The sequence below is a fragment of the Erinaceus europaeus genome, chromosome 1 (genome assembly GCF_950295315.1).
Source record: "Erinaceus europaeus chromosome 1, mEriEur2.1, whole genome shotgun sequence".
Classification (NCBI taxonomy): domain Eukaryota; kingdom Metazoa; phylum Chordata; class Mammalia; order Eulipotyphla; family Erinaceidae; genus Erinaceus; species Erinaceus europaeus.
In genome coordinates this window covers 82,791,662-82,807,839 of record NC_080162.1, presented here as the reverse complement: position 1 = coordinate 82,807,839, position 16,178 = coordinate 82,791,662, and positions in this window count along the sequence as shown.

The window sequence follows — 16,178 nt, the reverse complement described above, 5'->3', positions numbered from 1 at the left end:
AGCAAACTTAGTACCAAAAAAGCAAATGACCCCATCCAAAAATGGGCAGAGGATATGAAAAAAACATTCACCTCAGAGGAGATCCAAAATGCTAACTAACATAATGAAAAATTGCTCCAGGTTGCTGATTGTCAGAGAAAGGCAAATTAAGACAACATTAAGATACCACCTCACTCCTGTAAGAATGGCATACATCAAAAATGACAGCAGCAACAAATGCTGGAGAGGCTGTGGGGACAGAGGAACCCTTCTACACTGCTGGTGGAAATGTAAATTGGTACAGCCTCTGTGGAGAGCAGTCTAGAGAATTCTCACACGGCTAAACATAGACCTTCCATATGATCCAGTAATTCCTCTCCTGGGCTTATACCCCAAGGACTCCATAACACCTAACCAAAAAGAGGTGTGTACTCCTATGTTCATAGCAGCACAATTCAGAATAGCTAAAACCTGAAAGCAACCCAGGTGCTCAACAACAGATGAGTGACTGAGAAAGCTGTGGTATATATACAAAATGGAATACTATGCAGCTATCAAGAACAATGAACCCACCTTCTCTGACCCATCTTAGACAGAGCTAGGAGGAATTATGTTAAGTGAGCTAAGTCAGAAAGATAAAGATGAGTATGGGATGATCCCACTCATCAACAGAAGTTGAGAAAGAAGATCAGAAAGGGAAACTCAAAGCAGGATCTGACTAAATTGAAAGTAGGGCACCAAAGTAAAAACCCTGTGGTGAGGGGGAGGGTGGACACGTGGTTTCCCGGGCCAGTGGGGTAGGTGGGTGGGACGGGACAGAGTCTTTTGGTGGTGGGAATCGTGTTTATGTACACTCCTAGCAAAGTGTAGTCATATAAATCACTAGTTAATTAATATGAGAGGGGGAAAATTAATTGTATGTCTCGAAGTTTTTAAAACACAGACTGAGTCTTCTTAATATATAGGCTATGTATTTGATATGTGGACTCTCTCAAAATCCTAGACCAAGTAGATCAGAAGCAACCAGTGGCACAGCTATATAAGATACTAAGTACTATACAGCAAACCCTAACAAAAGAACTTTTCAAATTTAACCCAATTACCAAATAATGTGATGATAACAATAACTATCCATTGTCTTTTTGAACCCTAAGACAGCAGGAACCTCACATCTACACTATAGAGCTTATATTTCCCCCAGTCCTGGAACCTTAGGATAGGGCCCACTTTCCCGCATGCTTCTCCCAAACCATATCAAATAATATTGCATCTGCCGAGCGCAACCTAATCAGCAAAACAATTGCCACCAAAACATGCTTCAGCTCAGACTGTGTCCAGAGACTTCAGGTGTAGAATGACAACCCTTCAGCTTCATTACTCGGGTGAGACCTTTCCTTTCATAGTATTCTCTAATTCCATCCCAGGTGGTTCACTTTCTAACCAAGTCCCAAAACCTAGATATAGACCAGGTTCTGTGAGAGAGAGCATATGTTCACATGTATCCATAAACTACTACAAAATATACATCTGAAAGCAGAAGTACACTAGAGTTTGCAGTAAGTAACACCCCCAACACTTCCTCTCCACTATTCCAATTTTTGGGTCCATGACTGCTCAACAATTTGTTTGGTTTTGTATGTTAACTCTCTTTTCAGCCACCAGGTTCCAGATGCCATCACTAGGCTGGCCAGGCTTCCCTGGACTGAACACACCACCAATGTGTCCTGGAGCTCGGCTTCCCCAGAGACCCACCCTATTAGGGAAAGAGAGAGGCAGACTGGGAGTATGGACCGACCAGTCAACGCCCATGTTCAGCGGGGAAGCAATTACAGAAGCCAGACCTTCCACCTTCTGCATCCCACAAGGACCCTGGGTCCATGCTCCCAGAGGGCTAGAGAATGGGAAAGCTATCAGGGGAGGGGATGGGAAATGGAGATTGGGTGGTGGGAATTGTGTGGAGTTGTACCCCTCCTACCCTATGGTTTTGTTAATTTATCCTTTCTTAAATAAAGAATAAATTAAAAAAAGAATAAGAATAAGAATGAGGAGGAGGAAGAGGAAAAGGAGGAGGAGGGAGAAGAAAAAATGTTCTCACACTATTTTATTCTATGCTCCCATTTCTATGGCGCTTTTTTTTTTAATTTGTCAATCTACCAGACATGATTATTTTGTAAAGCTTTGCCTTATGTTGTAGTCAAAAACCTGGGTGAAGAATTTCGACTTGATTGAGTCAAATTTTATACCCATCCTTTATGAGCATGTGGTACAAATTGAGTAAGTCTTTTAAGTCTTCACAAAGCTTACTTTCCCCACTAGCCGAATGTGGTGAGTATGATTAGGAATATTAAGAAACATGTAATGCATTTAATGCAGTGCCTAGAATTTAATTGGCCATCAGTAAATCAATGTTGAATAGATGCTCAAATAAATATTGTCTTTCACTATCATTTTTATTGTATTTACTAAAACAATAGATCTATAGACCATCCCTTTCAATTTACACTCCACTGTGAAGATATAGATACTAATGCCTCTTTCAATTTCAAGCTAATGGTTCATGAAGAAATTCTGTTTGAGATAAAACTTGAAGTAAAGCTTAAATGAAAAATAGAAGTTAACCAGGCAAACAAACACAACAGTGCACTCCCCTAAGAGGAAACACATCAAGGTAAGCAATATAATTGTATATAGAATAAGTTCCAGAAAATTTATTGTTACAGAAAGTGTACACTGTACCTAGGAGGTAAGGAGATATCATTAGTGGGTTATGAAGGATCTTGAGGACTAGATTAAGACGGTTGGACTAAAAAAAATGATGAAAAGGCAATTAAATAATTTCAATAACAGAAAAAATGTGACCATCTATTTTTTAGAAAAGGGGGATTATTAGATTAATTTTCTTGACCAGTCTAAATGAAAGATGATAAGTATCTAAATTACTTTTGAGGCAGTTCAGCCTTTTCTTACATATGCCCAATGCCTAAGGACACACAATCCAACCCAGTTGAATAGTACCTTTAACTATTGAAAAAGTTTACTTTTGTTTTTATTTCTTTCTTTAGAATTAATGGGCTAATAGCTTACAATACAGTTATTGGCACATAGGTAAAATTTCTCATCTCACCATGAAAGGTGTCTGCAAAACACTTTCATTCCCAAATTAGGTCCATCATCATGCACCAGGACCTGAAAGCGGCTCCTATCTCTACCCATCACCCTGTCCTCTTCCTCCAGAGTTCTTTGTTTTGATGCAATATATCAAGCCACACAGGTTATATTTCATGCTTTCTCTTTCTGTTTTTATTTTCTAAGTTCTTCCTATGAGTGAGATCCTTCATATTTTCCTTCTTTTTCTGGCTTCACTCACTCAAGATGACTTCTTCACACTCTACCCAAGATGAGATGAAGAAGATGGCTTCAGGGTTGTGGAGATAAAGGAGTTCTTTTACACTGCTAGTCAGAATGTAAATTGATCTAACCCCTATAGACAGCAGCCCGTACAACTCTCAGGAGGCTAGAAATGGACCTACCTATGAACCACAAATTCCTTTGATGGTGATATATCCTAAGGAAACAAACATGTACATCCAAAGAGATCTGTGTATACTTATGTTCATAGCAGCACAATTTGTAATAACTCAAGGCCTTGCTCTTTTTGATCACTAACAGGATTATCATGGAGGCTTTGTGCCAGTACAATTAATTCACTGCTCCTGGAGACCATTGTTTTTGCTTTACTTTTTATAGAGAGTAGTGAGAGGGGAGATCTGGAAGATCACCAACCTCCCAATGAGAGGAATTTCACCCTCTGAAGATAAGCCTCAAACTTCATGTGTTTATCAAACTTCCCAAAGAAATTCTATGTGGAAAAACACTCAGTTGTCACACACCATTAATATATATATATATATATATATATATATATATATATATATATATATTCAACAGACAAACTGACTGCCTCCATCTGCTTCTTCTGAGAAACAAGGGTTGAGCCCTTACAATGCAAAGATTTCATGTCACAAATCATTCTCTTTGCAGTAAGTTTGCAAAAGTATTCAATAGTACAAATTCAAAGCAGAGAGGTCTGTGAAAACTCCCAACACATTAAACACAGGAAGAAAAATCTGTTTAATGCATAATCCTGTGAATTTATATATAGATAGATAGAGATATACTCTTTAATCACACCTATTCCTTTATGTCTCTTCATGCACAGTTTTTTTGTGACAGAGGCATTTTTCAAAAACATAGACCCTCTTTTGTTTAATTAATAATCCCCCCAGACATAAATCACACCAACAACACCTTCTCTAAGCATCCTTATGGCAATGACCTACTTTAAGAGCCTTTCATGTATAGCTTGAGTTTACTATGTATTTTGAAAATTATGGCTCAAATGCTATTGAATATTTTGGGAGATCAGCATTTTCCTTAGTAACTTTAGCAGCAAGGACCCATTTTTTCCACCTGGAAAAGACAACTCATAGGAAAATACAACTTCCACAAAAGAGATTTCATTTCCCCCTTAAGAAAATATTAATAATAGCAATGACAACCACCAGGATAACATCTGCTACTGAACACTTTTAATGCATTGTCTCATTTAATTTTCACATAAGTATTATATTAGACACTGCTATCATCCTCCATCTAACTGGTGGGGAAACTAAGATATCAAGAGTTTAAATTTTTTTTTTTTGCCTGAATACACAACCAATAATTGACAAAGGCAAAATTCAGAGTCAAGCAATCATCAGGCTTCAGAGGTCAAGCTCCCTACTACGCCACACCTCTCTGGTGGGTACAAAACTGAAATTCAGTTACTTCCAGTGATGTGTCAGATATTCAATAAACATTATCACATTTAGTCACATAATGACATTAAGTTGGCATTATTCCTGTTTCCAGAGAAATGAAAAATGAAATTCAAACAAGATTATAGTAAGATATGACTTTTAAAAACCATTGTTGTATTTAATAAGCTTTTCTCTAATAGCAAAAAATTTAAGTACAAAACACAGTATTGTTCAAAGTGCATTGATGTTCAGTAAATTTCTAGAACATTTCGTCTTTCATAGCTAAAACTTTATACATAATGTAGTGTAGTTGTTCATTTTATCCTCCTCCCCTTCAATCCCAGACAGACACCATGATGTTGTTTCTCTGTGCTAAACTATTTTTACATCTCACATACATGGAATCACACTGTATTTGCCCCTCTGTGATTGACTTATTTCACTTAACATGATGCCCCCCCAGGTTCATATATGTTGTCACATATGTCAGGATTCCCTTCCTTCGTGGCTGGCTGAATACTATGCCATGATATGCATAGAACATATTTTACTGAAGGCAATGACTGAAAGGCAAACCTAGTACCAGGAAGAAAAGCTGAAAGGAGAATGAACAGAAATAACCCATTCTAAATGGTCTCTCTGGAAGGATGGGAACTGGTGAAGAAAGGAGTCCTGGAGATGAAGTGGAGAGGACATACTTACCTTCTCCTTGATGATCTAGCTGTTTGCCTCTGATCCAGGTTATGAACATGAAATACATGTATTCTTCCATTCTATTAATTAAATAAAAACCTTTATCTTTTCTTAACATGATATAATTTCCTGGGTTATGTGCTAAATTCCAGTGAGTATCTTCTCTGGGGAGAGGACCCCAGCATATGTTGAAAAACTTTTACCACATCCTACATGTCCTCATTGCACAGCTATCTCTTTCTCAAACCAGGAACTACAAGTACCTACAGAGTGGAAAACTCTGGAAAAAAGAAAGAAAGAAAGAATAAAAGAAAGGAAGGAAGGAAGGAAGGAAGGAAGGAAGGAAGGAAGGAAAGAAGGAAGGAAGAATAAGAAAGATAGAAAGTAAAAGCAGGTCCAAGTCTAACCTCTTTTTGACAGTATTGACTTGAAATGTTGGCTTGAGCTTGAGAAGATTAAAATAAATGTGATGAATGTTATTTGAAAAATCTAGGATGTCATTATGCATTGCCCTAAATCCATTTTCTATTAGGTTATTATTAATTAGCATTTGTTTAGCATCAACTCTGTACTCAAAGTCAGCCTAAATATATAAGAACATTCCTGCCCAGGATGGGCCACAAGTAGGCTTTCTCTAAACAGCTTACACCCACATTTTACACACACATCCCAGTGGAATTACACATATTCCAAAGAACTATACTGACAATAAATTTTCAGAAAAACAACTCAAATAAAAAGAATCCCTCTCTACCAGTGGGACTTTGCATGCACTTACCATATGGGCGGGCAGAGACTTAAGCCAAATACAAATTTTAAAAGGAAAAAAAAGTGAGATTTCACACAAATGACTAAAAATGTATTGAACTCAGTCTTCCCAAGGTTGTAAATAACTGAAAATGTGAAGTGAACATAGAAATCATCTTTCAAGTATTATTTTTCAAGAAAACTTAGTAGAAATGTTGATAAAACTAAAAACATTTATGAAAATAATGAAGGCTATATCCAGAGAATTAGCCTAAAGAAAAGCAAATACCTTTCTGAAATGCACTAATGAAAAATGCCTGGATGCTTGTCAGAGGCACAACCCAGGTTTGAACTCAGCTCCCACTGCACTGAGGAAATCTTCAGTGCTCTGGTCTCTCTCTCTCTCTCTCTTTCTCTATTTCTCTCTTTCTCTCCATCCTTCTATCTGGAAAAATAAACCTGAACAGGTGAAGTCTCAGTGACAAAAGAAAAGGAAAGAGGATGGAAGGGGAGGGAAGGGAAAGGAAGGAAAAAAGAAAAGGAAAATTATGCCTGGATGATTTTTTTGTCAAACGTGAAAGCTGTGTGTGAAGATCATCTACAATGTATTGACTTAGCTTGAATTATCCCAAAAGCAGACTAACAAGTAGGAGTTGGAGATTTGGAATCCTAGGGAGTACAGTGAGGGGAGAGAAAAGAAGGAAAGCCAATAAGAATATAGAAAGGAAGCAGAAGACTGCTGTGGCTAGCTGAACTCATTTCCACTGGGGGTTCACCGCAAATACGTTAGGCACACCTCACAGTTTTCCCACTGAAGGGAGAAATATTTTTCTACCAAATTCTATCACTGGCTGCAGATTTCAGAGATGAAGAGGGGTCACAGACATCACAGTTGGCCCTGTGACTTGCCTAAGAAAGATCATGAACACAAAAATACAAGTGTATAGGGAGCAGTCTTATAACACCTTAAGTATATATATATATATATATATAATACATACACATATGTATACTAAATATAATTTTGTATTCCAGAAACTAGAATATATGCATATTATATATATATATTCTATAGGATGTTTCTGTTCTACATATATATTATATTTGATATAATATATGTATATATTCATAGAATTCAGAGTATTCATATACAGAATATATAAAGAATATATTCCATAAAAAATACAAATTATATATGCTATATATCAAATACAAATATTATATATTTTAAATATATATATATGTTTTGTATACAGTCTTTTTTCTTGGGGCTAATTTTAATGGTTCTTTTTTGTTGGCCATTTTATTATTAGTGACTTAGTTATGGTATACAAAATAATAAAGTTTCAGGGGATATAGCATCATACGTGTGTGTGTGTGTGTGTGGGTGGGTGGGTGAGAGAGAGAGAGAGAGAGAGAGAGAGTGAGCGAGAGAGATTTGTGACACCTAACAATAGCATTCCTGTACCTCCTCTTTCTGCTTTCCTCTGATAATCACCATAGTTCTTACAAGTCTAAAAGACAGTGTGGTTAGTATTTACTCTGTTGGCAATTTGGTTTTGCATTGTTTTGATTTGTTCCTGCAGTTATGTTAAGTATTATTATTAGAGATTTTACATTTGTGACTACTTTGATTCTTTTTTTAATTTAAATTTAATTCCAATATAATTTTAGTGTTGTAGCAGTTTATCCAGGAGAAATGCTTTGTTTTTATTTTGGATCCTCATCATTATATTCAAGCAGGCTTCCAATAGTGGGAGGATATTTTTAAAATGTACTTGGAACTTTTAATGCAGCTTTATATTTGGGAATTATAGCTGCCTATTTTTTTTTTTACATATAATGCCCCAACTAAATCATCTTAGAGAAGGTTGTAGCCAATAAATAAAGGAATGAACTGATTTACAATGTAACCCACAACTTGGGGTATAGAACAGATTATCTAGACAGGACCAGGCATGATACTTGTCCTGTGAACACAGCAAGCACAGCTTCATAAAATTTTTCCTCTCACTAGCCTCCACTTTGCACTGAAAGATCCTCTAACAATGGACTGCCTTAATGGCCCAGTAAAAAGAAGCCAGCCACCCATTAGCCCACTCATACTTGACCCTGATGATCTCAAAAGAAGATAGCATTCAACTCTATCAATTATTCAGCTTACAACAGGGACTTACCATACCTGTGTCACGTGGACTAACTTCCTTCAATGAGATAACTTTCTAGCCTCCGACCAGGAACAGGAGCATCCCATATCACAGTGCATCTCTGTGTTAATCCTCTTCCATTTGTTGGGCATTCAGCTGTCCCATCTATGCTGAGAATCAGAATCAGAAACAAGCTCAGGGTTCTGTCTGATGATACATATTGCCTGTGATGAATTATCTGGCAAGACTCACCCACCTGCTTTTTTTTTTCTAAAATTGTAGAATAAATATTAAGTTGGCAAAGAGACTCAGGGGTATTGCACATGTGCAGCTACTAATATTGCAAGCTTACTTTCCAGTAGAAAGCTATTCTGTTCCACCTCCTTTTTTCTAACTAATGGGGTAATGCAGTCATTTCATCCATTTTTTCCATATTTCTTCTGCCTCTGAGCAACTCTGTCCTTTGATAGGACTCAGTTCTGTGTCCATGTTGTGTGTCACTTCATCAATTTCTTTTTCACCTGGTTCACCTGAAGCTGGGGTGGTCACTGTGCACAGATGATTAGGCGGAGCAGTCCTTTACTCAGTGGCAACAATAGAATCCACAATTCCCATCAATGACACACAAATTTACAAATACCTACTGCATGGAGAAATAAAATAAGAGCAGGGTGTGGCTCGTTTGATGAAAATGTGTCTCCCCCACCAGCTCACTGACCTCATAGTCTTTCTCAGTCCAGATTTCTGGAAGGACTGATGACATAAGGCATTGGCTGTGTGATCCTGGAAACAGTCACTTCAATTATAATGTCAGGGTCTGTTTCTTTGTCACAACATGTTTGAGAAAGCCTAAACTAGGTGTCTTTATAGGCCAAAGCATGTTTGTGCTTGCTTTATGTATTGCAGCTGTGCTTAAGATGAACTTTAGAGAGCTGAGGAGATACCATAACAGGTATGCAAAAAAGAAGAAAAAACTTTCATGCTGTGGGCCAGACAGTGGCACACTCAGTTAAGCACACATAGTAGGAAGTGCAAGGACTCAGACAAGGACTCTGGCCCCTGGCCCCTGGCTCCCCACCTGCAGCAGGGACACTTTACAAATATTAAAGCAGGTCTGCAGGGGTCCATCTTTCTCTCTCTCCCGCTCCATAGATCCTCCTCCTGTCTCAATTTCTCTCTGTCCTATCCAATAAGTGGAATAAATGGCCTCCAGGAGGAATGGATTTGTAGTGCTGGCATAGCACCCCAGTGATAACCCTGAAGGAACAAAAAAAGTTTTTCATGTTGAGGCACCAAAGGTCCAGGGTTGAATCTCCAGCACCACCATAAACCAGAGATGAGAAGTGCTCTGATGGGGGAAGGAAGGAAGGAAGGAAGGAAGGAAGGAAGGAAGGAAGGAAGGAAGGAAGGAAGGAAGGAAAGAAAGAAAGAAAAAGAAATAAAGAAAAAGAAAGAAAGAAAGAAAAGAAGGAAGAAAGACCCCTGTCTAGCCCTCCTGAATAAGACTACCTGGGATCAAAGTACAGGAACTTGTGTTGCATTTTTACTTTTTTTCTCTTTTTTTTAAATTGATTTATAAAAAGGAAACATTGGGGGGTCAGGCGGTGGCGCAGTGGGTTAAGCGCATGTGGCACAAAGCGCAGGGACTGGCGTAAGGATCCCGGTTTGAGCCCCCGGCTCCCCACCTGCAGGGGAGTCGCTTCACAGGCGGTGAAGTAGGTCTGCAGGTGTCTATCTTTCTCTCCTCCTCTCTGTCTTCCCCTCCTCTCTCCATTTCTCTCTGTCCTATCCAACAACGAACAACATCAACAATGGCAATAATAATAATAACCACCACCACAACAAAGCCAACAAAAATGGGGGGAAAAAACGGCCTCCAGGAGCGGTGGATTCATGGTGCAGGCACCGAGCCCAGCAATAACCCTGGAGGAGGGAAAAAAAAAAAAGGAAACATTGACAAAACCATAGGATAAGAGGGGTACAACTCCACACAATTCCCACCACCAGAACTCTGTATCACATCCCATCCCCTCCACTGATAGCTTTCCTATTCTTTAACCCTCTGGGAGTATGGACCCAATGTCATTGTGGGATGCAGAAGGTGGAAGGTCTGGCTTCTGTAATTGCTTCCCCACTGAAGATAGATGTTGACAGGTCGATCCATACTGTCAGCCTATCTCTCTCTTTCCCTAGTGGGGTGGGGCTCTTCTCATCTTGGATGGAGCTAGAAGGGATTATGTTAAATGAGCTAAGTCAGAAAGATAAAGATGAGCATGGGATGATCCCACTCATAAACAGAAGTTGAGAAAGAATAACAGAAAGGGAAAAATCAAATCAGGATTTGACTAAATTTGGAGTAGGGCACCAAAGTAAAAACCCTGGGTTGAGGGTGAGGGTGGATGCTCAGCTTCACAGGGCAGAGGGAGGGAGGCAGGAGAGAGAGGATGGGATGGGACACAGTCTTTCTTTTGGTGGTGGGAATGGTGTTTATGTACACTCCTATTAATTTTTAGTCATATAAATCACTATTTAATTAATATGAGAGGGTAAAAATTGATTGTATGCCTCAAACTTTTTAAAGCACAGACTGAGTCTTTTTAACACATAGGCTGAGTCTTTGATTTGTTGACTCCTTAAAAGCTTAGACCAGGGAGAACAGAAGCAACCAGTGGCACAGCTATACACAAATAATGTCAAAGGACATAAATTATGGTGATGATGTGTATGATACAGCAAATCCAAACAAAGGACATTTCAAAGTTAACCCAATTGCCAAATAATGTCATTATATCAATAACTATCTATTGTCTTCTTAACCCTAAGACAGCAGGAACCTCCAGCTTCCTCTATAGAGCCTATATTTTCCCCCAGTCCTGTAACTTCTAGGGTGGGGCTCACTTTCTTGCATGCTTCTATCAATTCATACCAAATGATATTGCATCCGCTGATCCCAACCTAATCAATGCAACAAGTAGCACCTAGGTATACTTCACTTCAGATTGTGTCCAGAGACGTCAGACATGGAATGTCAGCCCTTCACCTTCATTACTAGGGTGAAACCTTTTCTTTAACAGTATTCTCTAATTCCATTCCAGGTGTTTAACTTCCTAACAAAGTCCCAAAACCTAGGTATACACCAGGTCCCATGAGATAGAACATATGTTCACATGTATCCATAAATTAGGGCAAAATATATACCTGAAAGCAAAAGTACACAATAGTCTGCAGTGAGTCAGTATAAAGTTCCTAATGAAATAGTGTCTAATTAGACTTAGATACCCTCCTCCCCTACTTCCTATTACAGTTCTCTCACTCACTCCAAAGCGAACCTTATCAAAGTAAGGAAGGCAAAAGCTGAATAAGGGCAAGAGACTGGCATACTTTAATGATGACTTTTTAGTCACTATCAGGCCACCCCATCAGCTGGGGCCCTAGTCAGAGAGTCCTGAGATTCCCAAACAGACATGATGGGCCTAGACCTTGAATAAATCCCTCTCTCTATTATTACGGGTCATCTGTATCAGGAACAACACAATAGACCCCTTTGTGGGCTCCCCATAGGACAATGCCCTCAACTTGGATCAACAATGGTAGAGAATGTTCCATCCTCTGAAGGGAGGCTGGACAACATACTCTATGCTACACCTGAGGAAGATGGGACCTTATATTGGGGCAGCCTGGAATGTTCCTACTCATGACCACAGAATGTGAGCTCAGATCTACAGGGATACAGAGGTCACATAGGCTTCTAAGCTGAATATAGGCCCCAGATCAGATCAAATCGATGGAATTTACAGTCAACAATATTTATACCCCTTTCCTATATTAGGGAGCTACTCTCTTCCCTGATACAGCTTTCTTTTCCTTTTCCAGCCATGAAATCATGACATCATCTGCCCAGACAATAACTTGGATCTACCTACATATGAGATTTCAGGCTCAAGGGAAAAAAAAAAAAAACAAACTAGTATAGCCACAGGCCTTTTGGAATATAACTAAAATATGCCTACTAGCTATCTACAAACTTGTGTACCCTTCAACTCTTCATCTGCACTATTCCAGCCTTTAGGTTCATGATTGATCAACAATTTGTTTGGCTTTGTATGTTAACTCTCTTTTCCGCTACCAGGTTCCAGATGCTAGTATGATGCCGACCAGACTTCCCTGGTCAGACAACCCCACCAATGTGTCTTGGAGCTCCACTTCCCCAGAGGAACCTGTGTTTTAACAAGCTTTCCAAGTTAAATATTATATATATATTGGATAGAGAAAGGAATTGAGAGGGGAGGGGGGATACAGAGAGAAAGAGACAGACACCTGTAACCCTGTTTCACCACTCATGAAGCTTTCCCCCTGCAGTGAGAACCAAGGACTTAAACCTGGATTCTTGTCTACTCTACTGTGTGTGCACTTATCAGGTGCACCACTGCCTGACCCCCCAAGTTAAATGTTTAAGCACATGCATTTAGTATTTGAGAACAGGTGACCTGTCACGCGACTCTAATAGTTCCATCCCTAAGCCCAGAAGAAAGATCTACTTCACAAAGATTTCCATCATTTAGTATATCAGCAGTCTCCAGGCACACCCACATAGCTACAAAAAAAATTCTCCCCAGAATCTAGAGCAATTCAGAGCCTGTATGTCTCCTTTCTATAAGGCCTCCTACACAGAAGCTGCAATTCTTCTCTGTCCATGTATCTCCACAGATACTAACCTTCTCTGTAGATATCCCAAAAGGGAAAAGAATTTGGCAGATGAAGACAAAACTAGGTTCTGCCAAGCATAGAATTTACTAGCTTCAGTATTAAACAAACAAACAAAAAATCCTCCTGGAACTTTAGAAATGGAGCATACATCCCAGTATTTTAAAGTCTTGCTGACTCCGAAGACTAGCAGAGAGAACACTGCTTCCTTTTGATGGAACACGGTGTGAGTCTCTGTTGCACCACAGAACTAGGTTGAGAAATGTCCCTCCAAAAAATATATGCAAGCCCTAACTCCCAGTACATGAGAGTGTGATCTTACTAGGATATAAGGACTTTGCAGATGTAGTTATGGATCTTGATATCATCTGAGATATACATCTAATTCTAATGACTGGTATTAGATAGGAGAGAGAGAGAAATTTGAAGCACAGAGACCCTGGGAAGAAAGTGACTTGGAGGGAGAATTAGAGTGATACCTGCCCCAGCCAAGGAATTTCTGGAGCCACTGGAAGCTGGAAGAAGTGAAGGAGTCTGGAGAGCAAGGCCCTGCTGACATCCTGATTTCTGACTTCTAGCTACTAGAACTGTGAGAGGATGTATCTCTTTTGTATTGAGCCAACAATTTCTATTATGTTTATTAGTGATTTAATACTGATTTACAAAATTACAAGATAACAGGGTTACAATTTAACACCATTTCCATCACCAGAGTTCTGTGACCCCATTCCCTCCATTGGACACTATAGTGGTTCTCCCAAAGTCACAGATATGGGTTGACAACTATATATATACATATATATTTCTATATATTATACATATACATGTATACACACACAAACACACACATATATACACACACATTTTTTCCTATGGTCCTGCCTTCTCTTCCATTAGAAGTCACACCTATGCCTCTTACTACTTTTGAATGGCCTTCCTTTTCTTCTTCTTCTTCTTCTTCTTCTTCTTCTTCTTCTTCTTCTTCTTCTTCTTCTTCTTCTTCTTCTTCTTCTCCTACTTCTTCTCCTTCTCCTCCTCCTCCTCCTCCTCCTCCTCCTCCTCCTCCTCCTCCTCCTCCTCCTCCTCCTCCTTCTTCTCTCTGGATCCTGATGGAATTGGAGTCCAGTGCCCTCTAGTCATCTTCCCCTAACATTTCTTCCTATCTCTGGGAATATGGACCACAATTCTTTATAAGGTACAGAAGGTAGGAGTTCTAGCTTCTATTACTGCTTCTCCACTGGACATGGGCATTTAAGCCAACAATTTTATGAGGATTTGTTGTAGTACACCTAGGAAAGTATTAATAGTATAACCACCACCGAACGGAGGCAGGAATTTAATTTACCCACTTAGATGAAATTATCTGCAGTAGAAAATCTAAAAATTGTAACTAGAGAAATAGCTCAGCTTATAGTGTGTGCCTTGTCATGTGTGGCCCAGATTCAAATATGGCACCCACAATGATTCAAATATGGCACCCACAATGAGGGATGCCATAGTGTCAAGGGAAGTTCTGATGCCATAGTCACTCTCTCTTTCTGAGGAAAATCAGCCCAATACCATTAAAAGCATACACATGCAAGGCCCTAGTTCCCTAGAAATCAAAATCTGTAGGATAGCCAGGTTTATAGTAATAGCTATACTGCAAATACGTGAGAATGAATGCTAGAAGGGGAAAAAAGACTAATTAAAAAAGAGAATTTATTTCTAAATAAGTAATATTAACAAAAGCAAAATGTTCATTGAATAAAGAAGACCCTTAATGATAAAGCTATGCCATGGGTTATATATTTTTTCTCTCTCTTTCTTTAATTGATTTAATTATGAATGACAAGTCCATTAGATAAGAGCAGTACAATTCCACACAATTACCACCACCAGAGTTCTACATCTCATCCCCTCCATTGAAACCTTTTCTACTCTTTATCCTTCTGGGAATATGGACCCAGGATCATTATGGGGTGCAGAGGGTGGGAGGCCTGGCATCTGTAATTGCTTCTCTGCTGGACATGGGCATTGGAAGGTTAATGCCCAGCCTCTTTATATCTTTCCCTAGTGGGGCTCCAGGACACACTGGTGAAGTTGTCTGCGCAGGGAAGTCACATTGGCATCACGGTAGCATCTGCAACTTGTTGGCTGAAAAAGCATTAAAATATAAAACAGAACAAATTGTTTAATTATCAGGCATCTAAAGCAGATGAGATTTGGGTTTTCCATTTTGGGAAAAGTTAGGAAATCTATTTTAAATATATTACAAGGGGTCCATGACTTTATTAATTCTTGCTTGAGCCTGACAATTAACATGCTGGTACGCTAAAGGTATTATCTGGGGAGATGGTGTCAGAGTTGGAAATAAGACTAGAAAGCTGGGTCAGGAAAGAGAGTAGCTCCTAAATATGGGGAAAGTATATAAATACCATTAGCTGTAGGCCTCATTGATCTGATCTGGGGCCCATATTCTGCACAGGAGCCTGTGTAACCTCTGTATCCCTGTAGGTCTGAGCTCATATTCTGTGAGCTGTATCTAATGGTCAAAGTGAGAGGAGGTCCAAACTTCACTTACTGGGAGTCGGGCGATAGCACTGCAGATTAAGCGCACGTGGCGCAAAGCCCAAGGACTGGCCTAAGGATCCCGGTTCGAGCCCCCGGCTCCCCACCTGCAGGGGAGTCGCTTCACAGGAGGTGAAACAGGTCTGCAGGTGTCTGTCTTTCTCTCCCCCTCTCTGTCTTCCCCTCCTCTCTCCATTTCTCTCTGTCCTATCCAACAACAATGACAACAATAATAGCTACAACAACAACAAAAAAAAACTTCACTTACTGTCTGAGATTCTGGAAACTTACTTCTATGTAAGTACATTGGAACTCCAAGTTCATTGCTAATGGGGATGATAACACTGCCAGCCTATTGAGCAGTTATGTGCTTTGAAAGAGATGATGAAAGCCTGATCAGTCAGGGCCTAATGTTTCTTTAGAAAATAGGATTTGTTCCAATGTGATAGATTTATTAGGGATTGACTTGAGCATGAGGAGTATTTGATGCTTGTCTATATTCAGTTTCATCCACAAGAAACATTAACATGAATACAGAAAGCCAGACCCCACCAAATGG